Source organism: Leuciscus leuciscus (genome assembly GCF_965113295.1).
Source record: "Leuciscus leuciscus genome assembly, chromosome: 9".
NCBI classification, from domain to species: Eukaryota; Metazoa; Chordata; class Actinopteri; order Cypriniformes; family Leuciscidae; genus Leuciscus; species Leuciscus leuciscus.
In genome coordinates, this window is record NC_138733.1 from 37,917,436 (window position 1) to 37,938,736 (window position 21,301).

The window sequence follows — 21,301 nt, forward strand, 5'->3', positions numbered from 1 at the left end:
GATAACATCAGATTTTCATTCCATATATTCAGACATTCATTTTATATATTCAGACTTTCATTCTATATATATTCAGACTTTCATTCTATATATATTCAGACTTTCATTCCATATATATATTCAGACTTTCATTCTATATATATATTCAGACTTTCATTCTATATATATATTCAGACTTTCATTCTATATATATATATATTAAGACTTTCATTGTATATATATTCAGACTTTCATTCTATATATATATTCAGACTTTCATTCTATATATATATATATTAAGACTTTCATTGTATATATATTCAGACTTTCATTCTATATATATTCAGACTTTCATTCAATACATATATTCAGACTTTCATTCTATATATATATTCAGACTTTCATTCTATATATATATTCAGACTTTCATTCTATATATATATATATTAAGACTTTCATTGTATATATATTCAGACTTTCATTCTATATATATATTCAGACTTTCATTCTATATATATATATATTAAGACTTTCATTGTATATATATTCAGACTTTCATTCTATATATATTCAGACTTTCATTCAATACATATATTCAGACTTTCATTCTATATATATTCAGACTTTCATTCTATATATATTCAGACTTTCATTCCATATATTCAGACTTTCATTTTATATATTCAGACATTCATTCTATATATATATTCAGACTTTCATTCTATATATATTTCAGTCTGGACCACTTCGCCAAGTATGGATAAATAGATTCATTGCGATAATATAGCATACAGTTAGTGTTGGCGGTATGGATCTGTTCTGGGCAAAACTCCCACGCCTGTCCATGCAGCTATGCCTGGACAGAGCGGGAGAGCAGCAAGGCAAACCCCCCATGGGGTACAGAACAGAACCAGTATATGCATGATTACAATTCTCAATTACATGAGTTGAAATGAGCAATTACATGTGAAATACAATACATAATAGAACATTTGCCAAGATTACCCTGTAAAGAAAACAAGTGATCAGAAAGATGAAGGTTTGGTTAGGAGGAGTTGGGGTTGGAGGAGGGAGTTTAGATGCGAGCAGCAAGCTATGTGGGAAATGCTGAAGGAGTGAGATTTATGTGTGCCGCTGAGATAGATGTCGACACTGATTGGACCACGTCATGAACAGCTGGCTATCAGCTGATGCAGGCTTGGCTGACGTGGCCTGCCTGAACTAACGCGATGCTTGATATTCAGACTTTCATTCTATATATATTCAGACTTTCATTCTATATATATATACCGGTATATATTCAGACTTTCATTCTATATATTCAGACTTCATATTATAAATATAATTATTTCCTGAACGGCTTGCCATAATATGGATATATATATATATATAATTCAAATATGTATTTATAACTATACATTTCCTTAATTTTTGGTATACCCGAGTCTTCTACACCAATGTGTTTTTGTGTTCACTTATTTACAAAAAGATGACACAAGAATGATAACATTACTAAACTGATAAGATGTAGGCCTAATTTTTATGTTTAATGGTTAGTCATTATTATTGCTTAATTTGACAAACATTCTAAAACATTGCTAGAGAAAACAACTGTTAATGCAACTGAAGCTTAAAGGACAAGTTCGGTATTTTACACTTAAAGCCCTGTTTACAGATCGTTTCTGATGAAATAGAACGGTTAAGATAAAAATTTGGACACATGCTGCTGTCCCGAGAATTTTAGGTTTCTTTCGAAACCCATTTTTTGTAGGTGTGTTGTCTTCCAATGCTTAATGATCAGGTCTGTAATAGTTCAGGTAAACACAAGCTACAAAACTGATTAAACTGGCGCGTTGGCGCTGTGGCAGACGGCTGCCTCTCCAGTAGCTCTACAGTTTTTTAGCTTTTTTAGCTCTTTTTATTCATTTAAAATCTATGCTTTTCTTTCTTTTTTCCCCCCTATCTTCTTCGCGCGAGTATAGTATGTTTTTATATATCCCATGGATATTTCAAATCTTAAAATGCAACCAGGAGTTAGCTTGCACTCATTCAAGGGAGGCATTGCTGGCTCTGTGCATGAAGGGACGAGCCGGGATACGGCACTCTATACCGGCGGAACTGAGGAGGAGACCCAGGGGCTGCAAGGCCGGGGCTAAGCTAAAGGCTGAGCTAGCGGAGAATCGGAGGCGTTACAAGCCATCGATTCCCTCCGTAATCATGGGGAATGTGAATTCATTGCTGAATAAGATCGACGAGTTGTCCGCGCTGAACAACCAGCGGATCTACCGTGAGATCAGCTTGTTCATCTTCACGGAGACATGGTTAAACCACCTTGTATCAGATGCTAGCGTGGACCTGATTGGATTCACTGCCGTGAGAGCTGACAGAGATACACAGGCAAGTGGAAAAAGCAAAGGTGGAGGACTTATTATGTATGTCAACAATCGCTGGTGTAACCCAGGACATGTCTCCGTGAAGACAGCCTCATGTTGCCGGGACCTCGAGCTGTTAGCCGTTAGCCTGCGGCCATACTATCTACCGAGGGAGTTCAGTCATGTGATCACGCTCTGTGTTTACATCCCTCCGAGAGCGGACGCAGACGCTGCTTGTGAGAAGATCCACTCCGTCACAGCAGCGCTGCAGACACAGCACCCTGAGGCTTTTATGATCATCTCGGGGGATTTTAATCATGTGACTTTGGACTCTACTTTGGCTGTTTTTCACCAGGTTGTAGACTGCCCTACAAGAAACAATAGGACAATTGATCTCCTGTATGCTAATATGAGGGATGCATACAGAGCGACTCCCCTCCCCCACTGGGGAAATCTGATCACAACCTGGTTTACTTACAGCCACTGTACATTCCCCTGGTCCAAAAACAACCGGTGACAATTCGTACCAGCAGGAGGTGGACCCCTGAGATGGAAAGTGCCCTGAGAGACTGTTATAACACCACAGACTGGGATGTGTTGATTGACCCGCATGGTGAGGACATAGAGGGGATGACACATTGTCTGACGGACTACCTGAACTTCTGTGCAGACATGGTCTCCCCCATCAAGACTGTCCGCTGTTACCCTAATAACAAGCCATGGGTAACACGGGAGGTTAAGGCTGTCCTCAACAGGAAGAAGGCTGCCTTCAGGAGTAGGGATAGGGAGGCCATGAAGGCAGCACAGCGGGAGGTGAAACTTTGTGTGAGGGAAGCTAAGGACAACTACAGGAGAAAGGTGGAGGAGAAGCTGAGGTAGAAAAACATGAGGGAGGTCTGGGATGGTGTGAGGACCATTACAGGTCATAACACAAAGACAAGAACTACAGGGGGAACAAGTGAGATGGCTAATGAGCTGAATGTCTTTTTTAATAGGTTTAACCAGCCTTTGCCCTTTGTCCCCCCCCCCCCCCACCCCCATCGCAGTAATGTCTACTTCCCCCCACACACCTCCCCCTGATATCATCATATCCCAGTCTACATATTTCACCCCTGATTCCGTAATACCCCCCTCTACACAATTTTTCCTCAACACCACATTACCTCCCTCCTCAATACAATCCCTGCCCTACATCACTACAGACCAGGTCAGAGTACAGCTGAGGAGGCTCCGGCCTGGGAAGGCAGCGGGCCCGGATAAGCTGTGTCCGAGACTGCTGAAGACCTGCGCTGCAGAACTGGCGGAGCCGCTCCAACGGATCTTCAACCTTAGCCTGCAGCTAGGGAGAGTGCCTACTCTCTGGAAGACATCCTGCATCGTTCCAGTGCCTAAGAAGAACAGGCCCAGCGAGCTGAACGACTTTCGACCAGTGGCACTCACTTCACATCTGATGAAGACGCTGGAGCGGCTCATCCTTAGCCTCCTCAGACCTCAGGTGCAGCATGCCAAGGATTGTCTGCAGTTTGCGTACCAGCCAGATGTTGGTGTGGAGGATGCCATCCTTTACATGCTGCATCGGGTACACTCCCATCTGGATAGGGGGAACGGCACAGTGAGGATACTTTTTTTGGACTTCTCCAGTGCCTTTAATACCATCCGGCCCCCTATACTCCAGGACAAACTGATGAGGATGGGAGTGGACCCCGTTCTGGTAGACTGGATCAGAGACTACCTCACGGACAGGCCACAGTACGTCAGGATGAAGGACATCATGTCTGACACGGTGGTCAGCAGCACTGGAGCCCCTCAGGGGACAGTGCTGGCACCTGTTCTCTTCACCCTGTACACCTCGGATTTCTGTTACAACTCGGAGCTGTGTCACATACAGAAGTATGCGGATGACACAGCCATCGTTGGGTGTATTAGGGGTGATAGGGAGGAGGAGAATCGGAGTCTGGTGAGGGACTTTTTTCTCTGGAGCCGCACTAACTGCCTACAGCTCAATACCTCTAAGACAAAGGAGCTGGTCGTTAACTTTGGGAGGACAAGATCAAGTCCGCGACCAGTCCTGCTGGAGGGAATGGAGGTGGAGGTAGTCAATTCATACAAATACCTTGGATTGTGGCTGGATAACAAACTGGACTGGACAATACACACAAGCCACCTGTACAGGAAGACACAAAGCAGGCTGTACTTCCTGAGGAGACTGCGCTCCTTTAACATCTGCAGCAAACTGCTGTGCATGTTTTACCAGTCTGTGGTTACCAGTGTCCTTTTCTACACTGTGGTGTGCTGGGGGAGCAGCATATCCAAGAAGGACACCCACAGGCTGGATAAACTGATCAGGCGGGCCGGTTCTGTGATCGGTATGAAGCTGGATACACTGGTGATGGTGGCAGAGAGGAGGACACTGGATAAACTGCTGGACATTATTGACAATGTTAGCCACCCTCTGCACACCATCATCAGCACTCAGAGGAGCCGGTTTAGTGGAAGGCTGCTCCTTCCCAAGTGCCAGACTAACAGATTTAAGGACTCCTTTGTCCCTCATGCCATCAAACTATACAACTCCTCACTTGGGGGGAGGAGGAAATAGGGCAGAGAAGATAACACAACACAAGACAATATAATACATACACATATACACATATACACATACATACACATATAAATACACATCTGGACTTATATTATGCTTGGTCACTATATCATTATATCATTATAACACTGGACTCAACACTGACTCTTTTTTAAAATAACTTATTTATGATTATAAATGTTATATGTATGTCTGTACTGTTAAAAATTTTGTATTGTTTGAAATTTGTACTGTTTTTGTTTTTTCTCCTTTTTCTTCTTGCTAAAAACTGTAGCTGGAACTTTCAATTTCCTTGCGGGAGTCATCCCAAAGGATTAATAAAGATAAGTCTAAGTCTAAGTCTAAGTCTGAATCATTATTTACAAAATGTGAACAGTTATAGGACTAGTTTAGGACAAAACGCGATCTGAGGCACTCACTAATAATTTCTGTTCCACTCGTCAGTAGTATTGGTCGCCCAACCCCCGATTTTATCTCATGAATATTCATGATATCCCCACCCACTGGAACCAAATATTTCAGAATCCGAATATATTGTAACGCCGTTCATTCACACTAGACACATGTCTGTGTGACTAGTATTCACTGAGTTTTGTTTAAAGGGACATTGGCCCTCATTTATCAAAAGTGCGTACACCAAATTCCCAGCGTACACCTGGCGTACACCCAAAACCACGGTGACTTTGAGATTTATCAATATGAACGTTGGCGTACGGCACGCTCAAATCCTACGCCAGCTCAGGAGGTGGTGTACGCACGTTTTGAGTGCGGGAATGCGCAGAAAAACAATTCCTAACACCACAAAACGCACTGACAAACTAAAAGATATGATATATTATGACCCACTGTAAAAAAAAACAAAAAAACAACATAGTAGGCTAATTATAAACTTCAGTGTTTATTTTTGTGCAACATGGACTTCAATGTTTAAGTTGTGTGACTTTACCAAAGCATTTGATTTGTAGGCATATGTATTCCTTCAGTTGCGAGCCTGTGCGCTTTACCTGACGTTTCAAGCCTTGTTAAATACTTTCGCCTGGCTCCGCAGCGCGAGTCTCCACAGACTGCGCGCGCACCTCCCCAAACGGACGAGGCGTTTATACTCGACGCGCTCGCCGTTGTACTATTCTTTGAAACGATGGTTAGGCCAGGGTTAGGCCCGGCAGGTGTGCACGGACTGGCTTCAGTAATGAAAGGCTTTCAATGACCAACAAAATTATTCAGACTGACAAAATAATAAAAATGACATTCTTCTTTTAAATAATAATAGCCTAATAATACAAATAATAATAATAACGACATTCTTCTTCTAAATAACAATAAGTGTCATTAATAATAAAAATCTAGAAATCAATTTTGTTTCTTTCCACTTCCCTGGTTTCGCTTTCTCTTTCTCAAAGAAGTTTCTCTTCTTTGCCGTCTTCCGTGTGTCCATGGCGTAAAATGAGGGCGTGGGGGAAGCGGAGACTTGAATATATAGGGGCGTGTTATTCTAATGACGATCGTTTTCAGCCGCGGCATTTATCAAGGGCAGGTATTGCGTACACCTGGATTTCAAAGGTACGCACAGCTTCATAAATCAGGCGATGAGAGGAGTGTAAGCATAATCTTACGCCAACATATACGCCCGTTTCTACGCAAGATTGATAAATGAGGGCCATTGTGTAGGAATTTCTCCCATCTAGTGGTGAAATTGTATTTTGCATTCAAACGAATAATGCTCTCCAGCGCCTCACTTTTTCAAATGCGCGTTGCATCTACGGTAGCCGTTATGTACCTAAAAGCTATGACAGGATGTCTTATAATAGCACTTCGAGTTTTTCTTCGGGTGAACATGTTTGTTATTTAAAACAAACTGAAACTTGAAACAACGAAAAAAAGAATGTTACAGTATGAACTACTGACTGTCAAAAACATTAACTATGGTAATTAGTAGTAATGCCTTCTTTACTCGTTATATTTTTTGAAGTATGTGCATTGTTAGATATCATCATCATCAGAGCCTTCTCTAACGTTACTTTACTCAATAGCTGCTATTCATCAAAGAGCCTGTTTAACTTTTAACTATAAATGTTCGACTGTCTGTAATAAAGTACACAACCAAGCAATGAAAAAAAAGCTTGTAATTAAGACTGTAACATTGACTTACCTGTCGAGAAGAAAGCAGGAAACTTCAGGGTCTCTTTTGAAAGCTTTCTCCTGCATTAGCTATCCTGACAGTAACCCTTGTTTTTGTAATCTCCGGTCACGTTTCCTTTTACGATCTATTTTGGACTTTTTCGACGACGAGGACTCCTTATCCTGTGACTCATATGTATGTATGAATGAACGGTGTATAAATAACCGTGCAGTGCAGCCTTTTAAACTTGCCGGGGCTGTGACAAGCGCCTCTCACTGCTCTGCTCCTCCGCTTCTGCTGGCTTCAGTCACGTGACGCTGGCTCTGAACGAAACGCGTTGTGGAAACGCGTTGGCCTAGTACTTTTTGTCCCTCTCTGCTATTATAGTTTTTCAAGATGGCGGAACTACATGGAAGCCTCCGTGGACTTACCCGTCCCATGTATATAAAGATAATAAATTCTTCGTTTACGAGGATTAGTCTGAACATTGGCATAGGTATTTGTACACCATTGAGGGCATATTTATGAATAAAAATATAGATTTTAGATAATAAAATACCTAAAAGCTACACATTGTCCCTTTAAGTTTAGAGATGTGCTCCAGAAAAAAAGTTGAAAAAGTGAGATACAGATATAGATTTTTTTTTCTCATGCTATCTGGATGCAGAGTTGGTTTAGTCCAGTTACTATTCTAGTGGGATTTTAGGGTATTTAAGCCAGACCTTCTCAGCCTTTGGGGAGAGAAGGGGTCAGTGAGTTAAGCTGAATTTGCATTTGTGCTGTTTCACCCTCTGGGGTCTGAGGTATTTTCTGGGCCCTGGAGGTGTTCTGACATGCTCTGACATTTGTGCTTATTTCTGTTACTTGTAACATTTTCATGGCTAAAGACTAATTACTCTGTATTCAACACAAACTCTGCTACAATAATATGTCAGCAGTATGTAAAAGTTTGTAGTTTTGAGATAATGACGTTTATGTGTGGTTTGTAAAAAAAAAAAAAAAAAAAAAAAAAAATTGTCACTGAAATAAGGTCATGAGACCCATACTGATTATTTCTTTACTGATTATTAAGACTTTTGAAAATTGTATCACATACCCTAGAATATTTGCTTCAAAACTATGTGAAAATCATCCAACATACTCATTCAGATAAAACAGCATATTGATTTAAAATTTGTAAGACATGTTTTGTGTAAGAAAGCTTTATGCGAGGAGGCGTGAATCATCATGCATATTGATGTGTTTCACACCTGAGAAAGACAAAGACCCTCCCATAATGGCCCTATCAGGAGGGACTGTGAGGGAACTAGAACAAACTGAGAGATTTAAAAAAAGAATGGCCTTTTGATTGTTTTGATTTATTTACAACACAACAAAATCCAAAGATACACAACAAAGGACAAAAAAAGCACATCATTGAACACACTGATCTAAAGACAGAGACTTGAACAGTCACACACCTTTGTGCCATTCCTGAAACATAGTACATACCAGTTTTTTCCAAGGTGTTTGATTTGTCGTTTTACCATGTTCATGTAATCCGTATGAAAGCAACGAGAGGTACAGTTTCTCAAGCGTATTCTCTAATGTGAACCTCTAACCTCTAATGTGACCATACCCATGCGCGCAAGAACAATTCACATGCAAATCGTCCATGTGAAGGACAGCAGACCTGTAAACGCCCCATCACCTCAAAACAAACCATTAGACTTCATCAGCCCTCTGATTTTCATCGAGTTTGGAAGACACGTTGTGATGTGCTGTGCTGTTTAATTAAAAAAAATCTAACTATGAGAATCACAAATAGATTTTCTTCCCCAAATCGCGCAGCCCTAGTAACAGTTATTAAAAAAAAAAAAAATGTACACACAGCAAAATCCCCAGAGTTAAATTAACTCTGCTCAGAGAACATTTGGTCCCTCTCTACAGAGAGTTAAAATAACTCTGAATCAGAGTTAAAGTTAATGAGATACTTAAGTGATTAATTAAGTGATGATTGGGCATTAATGATGAACACCAGTCCTACTGTCAACAAGTTCTCAGCAGAGGAGGATTAAACAACTCCACAAACAGCATTACCAGCTTCACGTATTACTAACCAGACTGGCTTTATTTCTGTCAGACGTCTACAGAAGATCTTATTGAGAATTAACAGAGGTTTAGATGTTGACGATTTATTGAAAATGTATGATCACCATTATGGTGATGAGTGTTTCGTTCAGTTGGGCAGTTTGACTCTTTTTGTGAGTTTGTGGTTTTTGTAACAGTTTTTTACCAAAACACATAATTTGTTACAAAGAAAGCCAAAAACAAAGATGATCAGGTTATATAGTTTTTAACAACAGATAGTAGAAAAATGCACTTATCTCATGGCTGTCTAAAAGTGATTATTTGATGTTAATAGATTATATTCACTAACAATACTCTCTAGCCACAGATTGGACATTCTGAATTTAGATTTTTTAAGTACATTATAGTTTTTTTTTTTTTTTTTTGACAAAACATCAAGAATCAGCATATGAATCTCAACAATGGTGACATTCTTCATGCTGCAATGCATGCTGGGAGCCACAATAGTATAAAACTCATGGCTCCCAGGATGCATTGCGGCCATTGTTGAGATTCATATGCTGATTCTTGATGTCTGTGTCTTAAAAAAAAAAAAAAAAAAATTCCCCCATTATGTATTAAAAAAATTCAAAATGTCCAATCTGTGGCAAGAGAGTATCGTTAGTGAATATAATCTATTAACAGCAAATGAGCACTTTTGGACAGTGATGTGATATAAGTGCATAACTCTACTTTTTGTTGTTGAAAACGTACTCGGTTACTAACGTAACCTCGGTTCTCTCTAGAAGAGGGAACGAGTACTGCGTAAGATATCTTACGGTAGGGGAAAATCCTTTTTCCGCGAGATATTGAAGCCAAAAATTATCCTTAATTTTGTAATAATGCAAAACGCGTTGCGGCAGCATGCAGACATAGGCGAGGCAGCTCGCGCGCCTATTGGCTGCTCTGCGGCAACTGCAGCAGCCTATCGAGCGAGGCCTGGCGTGACGCCAGACCCAATCAGGGCACTTCGCGCCCGCTGCGTCACGTCCCGCCGAAATGGGCGTGGTCTAGGCCTATAAATACCGCTCGCAGGCAGCTATTATCTGGTTTTTCATCATCGAAGCAACCAGAGCGTGTGCATGCACGGCAAGATACGCAGTACTCGTTCCCTCTTCTAGAGAGAACCGAGGTTACGTTAGTAACCGAGTACGTTCTCTTACGAGAGGTCTCTCGTACTGCGTAAGATATCTTACGCTAGGGGACCCAATGCAAAACGCCGTGCATGCTGAGATCTGACACCAAAGACCCAAGGGCGAAAGCCCGGGGTACATATAGTGCACAATCACTCAGGGAACTCACAGGGAGTCCGGGAAGAGGGAGGGGCGAAGCCGCACTCTTCCACATATGGCAGCGTCGCTGAGACGCGAATTTCATACAGACAGGGCGGGGTACGGCCTGAACTGATGGGGGAATGTGGGTCTTACACAGTCTGCCCAGGCACATCTCGTGCTGCTACTTTTTACTGTCGAACATTGAGCTGTGCTCAGTAGACGCAGCATTCTGAGCTGATAGCATCAGGTCAGATAATACTGGTAAACTTAGACCGACAGCAGCCTGGCCTGCAGGGCGGGAACCTCTAGGTTATAAAACCTTATAAATGTAGACGGGGAGGCCCAGCCTGCCGCCATACAAATATCTTGCAAGGCAATCCCACTTGACCAGGCCCACGAAGAGGCCATGCCTCTCGTGGAGTGCGCTCTGACACCCAACGGGCACTGCATGCCCTTGGAGGCGTATGCCAGCGCTATAGCATCAACTATCCATCTGGATAGGCTCTGTTTCGACGCGGCTAGTCCCTTAGAACGCCCGCTAAATGAAACAAAGAGCTGCTCCGTCTGTCTGAAAACAGACGTGCGAGACACATAAGCTCGTAATGCCCTGACTGGGCAAAGGAGGCTCGCGTCTCTTTCCTCATCAGGGACCGGTAGGGCTGACAGGGAGATAACCTGCGCCCTAAACGGTGTGTTGAGGGATTTTGGAACATAACCGTGCTTAGGTTTGAGTATAACTTTTGAGTCATTAGGCCCAAACTCCATGCACGCCGCACTCACAGAGAGCGCGTGTAGATCCCCTATGCGCTTCACTGAAGCGAGAGCCAGCAAAAACACCGTCTTGAAAGACAGGTGTTTCAAATCAATTGACTGTAAAGGCTCAAATGGCGCACCTTTCATGGCTTCCAGAACCGTAGAAAGGTCCCATACGGGGACTGAGGGAGGTCTGGGAGGATTCAGTCTCTTAGCCCCTCTAAGGAAGCGGATGACTAAATCGTTCCTTCCTATTGACTGACCAAGCGTTGTTCCTGAGAACGCTGCTATAGCCGCCACATAAACTTTGAGCGTGGAGGGGGCCCTGCCCTCATCCAACAGCTCTTGTAGGAAGGAAAACACCTCCGTCACACCACAGTCTGTGGGTGACACACCACGGGCTGTGCACCAGCCCGAAAACACTGACCATTTCGAGGAGTAGAGCCGTCTCGTAGACGGAGCTCTAGCCTGCGTGATCGTGTTTAATACTCCTTTAGGGAGTCCAACATGTACCCGTTGATGGCCCAGACATGAAGGGACCATAGTTCCGGGTGAGGATGCCAGATCGAGCCGTGGGCCTGTGAGAGGAGGTCTCTCCTCACTGGTACTGGCCACGGGGCAGTACTTGCTAACTACATCACGACTGGGAACCAAGGTTGGTTTTTCCAGAACGGTGCCACCAGCAATACTGAGCATCCTTCTTCCCTGATCCGTTCTATCACCTGAGGCAGGAGAGAGACGGGGGGAAAAGCATAGAGCGGGCGGCGGGGCCACACATGGGCCAGCGCGTTCCTGCTCTTGGAGAAAAATTCCGGGCAGTGAGCGTTTTCTTGAGACGCAAACAGGTCTACTTCCGCTCTGCCGAATTTCTTCCACAGCAGTTGGACTGTCTGTGGGTCATTTCGAGGCAGTTTATGTGCAGGAGCTTTTCCCGTTCCGACCACTGGCCGAAGAACGGTCTGCCCTCGAGCAGCGCTCCCCATCCCGAGGTGTACGCGTCCGTGGACACCACTCTCACCCTCGAGGAAGTCCCCAGGCTTACACCTGATTGGTACCAGTCGTTCGCTCTCCAAGGTTTCAGAGTTGTGACGCACTTCTGATTGACCCTGAGGCGAAGCGAACCGGATGCCCACGCTCTGCGTGGGACTCGCGCTTTCAGCCAAAACTGCAGCGGGCGCATGCGGAGCAGGCCCAGCTGGAGCACTGATGATGCTGAGGCATTGAGACCTAGCATCTTCTGAAATTTCTTGAGCGGGACAGACGCGCCGCAGCGAAACGAGTTCGCTGTGCGTTGAATGTCTACCGCGCGCTGTGGTGATAGTCGCGCTATCATGGACAGCGAGTCCAATTCTGTGCCCAGGAAAGATATCTTCTGACTGGGTGACAGAGAGCTCTTCGCCCAATTGACACTGAGACCCAAATCCTCGAGGTGATCGAGTAAAGTGGTCGTGTGTTCTATGAGCACTGCGCGAGATTGCGCTAGAGTCAGCCAATCGTCCAAATAGTTCAGTACTTGCATGCCTCTCATTCTGAGGGGTGCGAGCTCCGCATCCATGCACTTCGTAAATGTACGGGGTGCCAGGGACAAACCGAACGGCAGGACTGTGTACTGATATGCCTGGCCCCCGAAGGCGAATCTCAAATATCGCCTGTGACGTGACGCTATCTGTATTTGAAAAATACGCGTCTTTCAGATCTATTGACACAAACCAATCTCCTTGGCGAGTCTGCACAAGGATTTGTCTGGTCGTGAGCATCCTGAACTGTCGCTTCACAAGCACTTTGTTCAGTTGCCTTAGATCTAGTATGGGTCTGAGACCCCCGTCTTTTTTCGGTACCAGGAAGTATCTGCTGTATAGCCCTCCTTCGCTCTGAACTTGAGAGAGAGGCTCTATGGCCCCTTTGCTCAATAGTTTCGCCACTTCGGCTCGAAGTAAATGTGCTACTTCTGTTTTTACCGTGGTCTCGACGCGCGCCACATAGCGGCGAGGGCGTCGGCGAAACTGTAGCGAATAGCCTCTTTTTATAATGTTCAGCACCCACTTCGAAACCCCGGGCAGCTTTGCCCATGCGTCCGCATGAATAGCTAGGGCAAAATACGAAGCGCGCTCCGCTCGCTCAGCGATGGGGAGGCTTCGGAGTGCTGTAACACAAGCGTCGCGCTCGTGACATTTGAGGCATGGGGCGCGCTGATAACAGCGGGCAGATTGCCCGCGCTCGACTCCTCTGCGGTGGTCAACCGCGAGGGGGAGGGCTGGGCGGTTCCCGTAGGAACTGTCATGTCTATGTGTGGATGTGGGCGCGGGACAGCGGGCACATTTACCACACTGAAAGCATCGTTCGCTTGAGTGAAGCGAATGCACGTTGGTTTCGTTTTTACAGAAACCGTGAGACATGCATAACGTGGTGTTAGTGGGCACATTCACCATGTTTGAAGCGCAATCGATCTGAGTCGATTCATGTGCGCGAGCCCTGTGTGACGGGCTGTGCTTGTGTGTAGAGATGGGCACTGGGCAGTGGGCATTCTTTCTACACATAAAGCACCATCGGCCGTGGCCGGGACACCAGAAAAATTCACACTTATGGGATTTATCTGGGTAGCCGTAAAAACGGCGTTTGTGTGCAGGCAAGCGGGTGACAGAACCGACTTGTTTACTGCAGGATACACTGGAACAGTCACATTTACTGGAACTGAACGAGCGAGAAGTTGCCATAGAAACAGAGAGCGTCAACATGCTGGCGTTTATTGCAGTCCTGCGTGCATTACAACAGGCTTGTTCACTGCAATATTGACATTTCCAGTCGCCTGAATTCAATTCGCCATAGAAACGGTGTTTGGGTGCAGGCGAGCGGGTTGTGCAACGCGCTCGTTGGCTGCAAAATGCACATCTGCAGTCGCTTTTCAGGGAACTGACAGAGCGAAGCATTGGCGGCATAATTTTAACTGCCGCCAGACCGGGATTCGAACTCTGGTCTCTCGTGAGGAAAACCAATGATTCCGCCACTGAGCCACAGGGGGGAACACAAAGATTTTCGGATGCACGAGCATATAAGAGCGTCACATGCTTTCTTCGGCGTATGCTTGCAGGCGCGCTTGTATTAAAACAGGCTCGCCTGCTGCAATATTGATATTTCCAGTCGCATGATCAGGGAACTGGGAAATGTATGAGAAATTGAAGGTCAGTCCATCCTCGGAGGGACTAAAAACACACCTTTCTCCTTTCGCCGGTGAGTGACGCATGAATGGGGCGCAGAAGGCAGGGTAGCTTTCTTATAACGTAAAGAAAAACTAACCCCGACTGTCCGCTTCCAGCCTCCCTTGTGAGCGGCGCAGTTTGCGCGGCTTGAACAGAGGGAGAGAGAAAGCTAGCCCCGTGACCGCCCGCTCCTGACATCCTCTGTGAGCGGCGCGGTGTGCGCGGCTCGAACAGAGGGAGAACAGGTATCGTCCCCCAAGCAGGCAAGGCAAGCGGGCGAACCGGCAAGGGGGGGGCGGAGGAGCAGTCTCGGAGAAGGATGCCAGGTGAGTCCTCAGAGTCACCATAGGCAGTAACTAACTCGCAGTGAGGGCAGTCGCCGTCAGCGAGTGCGAGAGCTGCGTGATCAGGAAAAGGGGCGTCTTGAAAAAGACGCCCAGCTCTTTTAGTGCAATGGGAGTGTGTGTCGCGGCGGCGAGCACACACACATACATAAACACAGTAGCAGAGAAAGGATATAACGCCGGATAGCGCAGCAGGAAGGCAAGGAAGGCGGCGCGGCCAGCGACTTCAGTGACTCGTCCCGCTGAAGGTGCTCTCTTTCAGACGGCGCGGCTTCTTATCCAGCTCCAGCGATGCGTGTGCTTCGCTTGAAGGATGAAAAATCAGATAATAGCTGCCTGCGAGCGGTATTTATAGGCCTAGACCACGCCCATTTCGGCGGGACGTGACGCAGCGGGCGCGAAGTGCCCTGATTGGGTCTGGCGTCACGCCAGGCCTCGCTCGATAGGCTGCTGCAGTTGCCGCAGAGCAGCCAATAGGCGCGCGAGCTGCCTCGCCTATGTCTGCATGCTGCCGCAACGCGTTTTGCATTATTACAAAATTAAGGATAATTTTTGGCTTCAATATCTCGCGGAAAAAGGATTTTCCCCTAGCGTAAGATATCTTACGCAGTACGAGAGACCTCTCGTAAGAGAACTAGATCACCTGAACATCTTTGCTTCTGGCATTCTTTGCAACAAATTACGTGTTTTTGTAAAAGCTGTTACAAAAACCACAAACACACAAGAAAACAAGCTAAGAGTCAAACTGCCCAACTGAAGGAAACACTCATCACGATAATGGTGACCAACCATTTTCAATAAATCGTCAACATCTAAACCTTTGTTAATTCTCAATAAGAACTTCTGTAAACGTATGACAGAAATAAAGTCAGTCTGTTTAGTAATAAGTTAAGCTGGTAATGCTGTTTGTGGAGTTGTTTAATCCTCCTCTGCTGAGATCTTCACAGATTTAATGTCTTTTCTCTTCAGTTGATTTCATCTAAGACTGTGTCTGAAGTCAGTTGTAGTTCTTGTGTTTCTCTTTTTTTCTGTTCTTGTTTCTCTTTCCTTCAGTGATTCTGCTTGTTGACAGCAGGTGTTCATCATTAATGCCAAATCATCACTTAATTAATCACTTAAAGGTATAGCGGAGGATCTTTCCAAATTTTAGATAAGACCCGCCCTCTCCACTTTTTGAAAAGTTTGATTGATTCACCAGAATGATTGACAATTAGGAGGACCAATAGTATAGGTTACCCACCAGGAAGTAAAACATCCTCCGCTATACCTTTAAGTATCTCATTAACTTTAACTCTGTTTCAGAGTTATTTTAACTCTCTGTAGAGAGGGACCAAATGTTCTCTGAGCAGAGTTAATTTAACTCTGGGGATTTTGCTGTGCAGGAACCAGACGCCACTGATGAGTCTTTCTGACATTCACACGAGTCTCACTGATGAGTCTTTCTAACATTCACACGAATCTCTGTACATGAACATGGTAAAATAAAAAAAAAGCAAACACTTTGGACATGACAGGTATGTTGAACAGGAACTGTTTTAGGAATGGCACAAAGGTGTGTGACTGTCCAAGTCTCTGTCTTTAGATCAGTGTGTTCAATACCACCAGAGGTTAAGATCGATTTGCTAACTATAACCTGCATAGATAGGAGAGTGAATGACACTTTACTAACCACTTCTTGCATAACTCAAATCAATTTAGGATGAGCTTCAAAAACACCTTGGTTATGACTGTAATCTCGGTTCCCTGAAGAGGGAACGAGACGCTGCGTTGATTGGCGCTGAGGGTATGCTTTGCGTGATTATGTCTTGAAGCACATATGAAATCAGTCCAATGTGGCGGAACATCAGAGGCGGGTGACATCATGAACCAGGAAACTATAAAGCCTGCCCAAAAACAAAGTAGTGCTAGCTTCGTAAGAGTCTTAAGTAAGTCGCTGACAGGCACGTAGGAGATATGGCAAGGTGACGCAGCGTCTCGTTCCCTCTTCAGGGAACTGAGGTTACAGTCATAATCGAGGCGTTCCCTTTCAAGGGAACTCGCGCTGCGTCGATTGACGCTGAGGGAACGTCTATACCAATGCCAGGACAAGAGCACCTGAGACCCTGGTGTAGAGTCCAGGTACAAAGAGTAGAACCTTACAAATGTGTGCAGTGATGCCCACCCTGACGCATCACATACATCTTGGAGAGCAACTCCTGACATAAGGGCCTTAGAGGACGCCATTCTCCTAGTAGAGTTGGAACGGACAGCCATAGGTGAAGGATGTCCGTCCGACTCAAAAGCAAGTGAGATAGCCTTGACCACCCACTTGCTCATTCTCTGCTTAGATGCAGGGGACCCTTTGTTTGGGGGCCCGAAACATATGAACAACTGTTCGGATTTACGCCACAGGGCAGCTCTGACTGGGCATAGCAGGTTATTCTTTTCCTGGTCCGAGTTTTGGAAAGGAGGAGGACAAAAGGCCTGCAGCACAATAGATCTAGCCACATTAATGGGGTAGGAATGTATCCTGGTCTAGGATGTAGGAACACTTTAACCAAGCCAGGTGCAAATTCCAAGCACGAGGGTCCAACCGACAGTGCTTGCAGATCACCTGTTCTTTTAAGAAATGAGATGGTGAGGAGGAACAAAGCTTTCAAGGTCAGAAACTCCTCCAATGGCTCGAAGGGAGCCAGGGAAAGGCCTTGCAGGACAATGACCAGATCCCACGTCGGCACCCTGGTACGAGCTGCAGGCCTCAGCCTCAGTGCTCCACGGAGGAAACTAGATACCATGGAGTCTTTACCCAAAGACATTTCACCCAAATGAATGTGATAAGCACCTAAGGCTGCCACATAAACCTTTAAAGTGGACGGGGACAGACCTGCAGTGAACTACTCCTGCAGGAACTCCAGCGCTGTACCAACCGGGCAGTTAACTGGGTCCAACTGATGGTCACTACACCAAGTAGTAAAAACTCTCCACTTCAGGGCATAAAGTTTCCTAATAGAGGGAGCTCTGGAGAGTAGAATGGTCTCTACAACCTCTGAGAGATCCGTCCCTATGAGCTGGAACCCCTCAGAGGCCAAGCCCACAGGTTCCACAGTTCTGGACGGGGGTGAACAATCGAGCCCCCTGCTTGGAACAAAAGGTCCCTCCTAATGGGTAACTCCAGCGGAGGCCCATCGAGGAGAGACATTAGATCAGGGAACCATACTCTGCCTGGCCACCATGGGGCTATAAGAAGCAGGCACATTTGGTCCCTGCGAACTCACTCCAGAATCCCCGGGAGCAGAGCGATCGGGGTAAGAGCATATAAACGTAGCCTCAGTCACGCAAAACCCCCCTGATGATTTATGTAGTGCGGACAAGCACATGATGGCCCCTGAGGTCTGTGACGAAATTCTTCAGAGCAAGAAATACAGCCAACATCTCCAGGCGGTTGATGTGCCATGAGAGATGATGGTCCCTCCACAGACCCTGAGTTGAGCGTCCTTCCAGGATCGCTCACAGCCCATGAGGGAGGCATCTGGCAGCTCCTAACACGGGGCCCTGGGACAGGAACCAAGGTTTCTTCCACATAACCAGGGCATGTAAGCATCGCCGCGTGACTCTGATCATGCAAAAAGGGTTGCCCCTCGGAGAAAACCCTTTGGTCCTGAGCCACTACTGCAAGGGTCTCATGTACAACAGGCCAAAAGGTATCACATTGGATGCTGCGGCCATCAGACTCAACAGTCTCTGAAACTGTTTTACAGTGAGTGACTGGCCTAGCTTTATTCTTTTCACAGCAGATAGGATGGACTCTATGCGTGCTAGTGAGAGGTATGCCTGCACTGACTGAGTCCCAAACCTCGCCTAGAAAAGTGGTCCTCTGTAGTGAAGGCACATTCTTTTTGGCCTTTAGCCGTAACCCCAACTCTTTCATGTGCGCGAGAACGACATCTCGATGCCGAACCGCCAACTGATGCAGCTGAGCCAGAATCAACCAATCGTCAATGTAGTTCATGATGAGAATACCCTGCAGGCGCAGAGGCGCCAGAGCTGCATCTACGCATTTCGTGAAAGTTTGGGGTGATAGTGCTAAGTCAAACAGAAGAACTCGATATTGGTATGCTTTGCCCCCGAAAGCAAACCTCAGGAACTTCCTGTGATATGGAAGGATGGATATATGGTAGTATGCGTCCTTGAGATCTATCATGACAAACCAGTCCTCGGATCTGATCGGTGGCATGATTTGTCTCATCGTTAACATTTTGAACTCTAGCTGCATGACCGACTCGTTCAGAACTTGCAGATCCAAAATGGGGTACAACCCCCAATCCTTCTTTGGAACTATGAAATACCGACTGTTGAACCCGGTTTCCTTTTTTTTTCCAGTACAAGAACCTACTCTGGGCCAACCACAGTGGATAGGACCCCCATAAACCTGGGCGGGCGAGACTTGAACTGTATTTGATAACCCTTTTCTATGGTCTGCAGAACCCTACGAAAAACATTTGCCAGTAGCTTCCACGCTGCCAAAAATTCTGCTAGAGGTACCAGCCTCTCGAGACTGGCTTCTGGTTTTTGTAACGCAATCCCTCCGATGCCCTGTAACGGCGAACCGGCAGGGAACGACCAAACTCACTGCTCTGGGACCTTCCTCGAAGGGGGCAGGCATCCCAGGAACACTACGTTTCCTGGTGGACCCTGAGATATGTGCTTGTCGGATACCGCTGCGCCCAGAAAAGCACGAGGTGGCGGGGTTAGCACCATAGGGCAGTGGGCACCGTATAATGAGGTGTTAACTGCTTTACTTTGGGGGAGACTGCCCTCGTTGGCCTGACCCCTTGGGCGACAGGACCTTTTCCCAGCAGCATTCTTGGAAATAATGGTGTCCTCAGATCCGTCTTACCCCTTGAAGACTGCGGTTGAGAGCGCTTTCCCTGTCCCCAATCTTTTTGAGGGGGAGCACGGGAAGCTACGCTCTGCTTTTGTGTGGCATGGTGTGAGGAGCTGGCTTTAGATGTTTGGGGCTGCTCCCGCTCAGCAGCCCCGGAGACATGAGAGCGGCGGGGGTTGCCTCCTGTTTGGCTGCCTCCTGGAACCTCTTGACGACAGTTAACAGGGTCGCCGAAGAGGCCAGAAGGTGACAGGGATGCATCCATAAGGAAGTCCTTATCTTTCTCCTTTATATTGCTCAGGTTGAGCCATAGATGCCTCTCAGTGGCCACCAAGGCTGTCATAGAGTGGCAGATGGATTTAGCCGTTTCCTTGGTGGCCCTGAGAGATAGATCTGTGGCCCGACGCTGTTCGCAAACCACGTCAGGCCCAATACCCCCGTCCTCATCCATATCTCCTAACAACTCAGCCTGGTAGGCCTGCAGCATAGTGCACACATAGTGTGTAGGCATGCTGCAGCCTGACCAGAAGCTGAGTAAGTCTTACCCACTAAAGATGAAGTTGTTCTAACTGGCTTAGTGGGTAGTACCAGGGCCTTTAGGGAAGATGCCGATTCAGGGAAGAGATAGCTCGAGACCGTCTCTTCCACCTTTGGCATCTCCCCATAACCGTGCTCTTTATAGTTCGATATAGAGGAATAGTTAGATGTTTGTACACTATATACTCTATAGGTAACTGGTTTCTCCCACGATCTCGAGACCTCTGTGTGAAGATTGGGGGAAAACGGAAGGCCCCAGCATTGAGGTTGTGAGCGAGATGGCAGGAGCGTTCGTCTAGATTACTCTTTGTAGTCCTGCTTATCAGCTGGCCAGTCGAGACTTAATCTTTCCACAGCTCTCGTCAAAACCTCAACTAGGCTCCTCAAAAGCATGAGACTGAGGTGGCGAATCCTCAGTATCTCCTGCTTCAACACTGACAACATCTAGTTCCTCAGAACTAGATAGCTGCAGTGTTGGTGCCTCAATCGGGGCGGAAGTAACCGCAGGGCGTTTCTTCCAAACCCTTTGAGAAGGCACTGAATCTATCAGGTGAAGGTAGAGATAAGGCTGGGCCCGTCTCTAACCCTGCTGACAGATCCATTTGTGAACCCCGCATGGGAAGCACATCACAGTGCTCACAGCCAGCGCCCTTGAGTGCTGACTGTGCATGCTCCTCACCCAAACAAGCAACACAAAGGATGTGTGTGTCCCCACCAGGGTGGGAATTATACTGCGGCCACGCGGCCATGGCCGCCGTTGCCCTACACTTTGGCCTTCATGCCCCGTGAAAAAAAAATCATCGTACGGCCACAGTGGCCTGTGTGCCCTGGCCCTGTCCAAGTTCCATGTATAAAGCGCCAGTGCGGCATAGTGGGCTTGCTTTGAATTACAGCGAGCCACCCAAGTAGTCTCTGAACTTCAATTAGTTTGTGGATTCGCGCAGGTGCAGTGTAGGGCTGGGCGATATATCGATATAAAAAATATATCGATATATTTTTGAAATGCGATATGGAATTAGACCATATCGCATATCGATATAGTTCAAATTTGCGCTGTGATCCTTGCTCCCCGCGCCTCCTTTTCCACTCTGCGTGCGTGTTTAGAGCATGTTATGATATGAGAGGCGAATCATGACTACTTCAGAAAACCCAGC

General features: G+C 46.1%; 1 protein-coding gene across 1 annotated transcript in view; it reads right to left on the reverse strand.

Annotated features, from left to right (window-relative positions):
* Positions 1–21,301, reverse strand: part of LOC309506770 (piggyBac transposable element-derived protein 4-like) — a 255,356-nt gene that overhangs the window by 32,677 nt on the left and 201,378 nt on the right. The gene's annotated exons all lie outside the window — the stretch shown is intronic.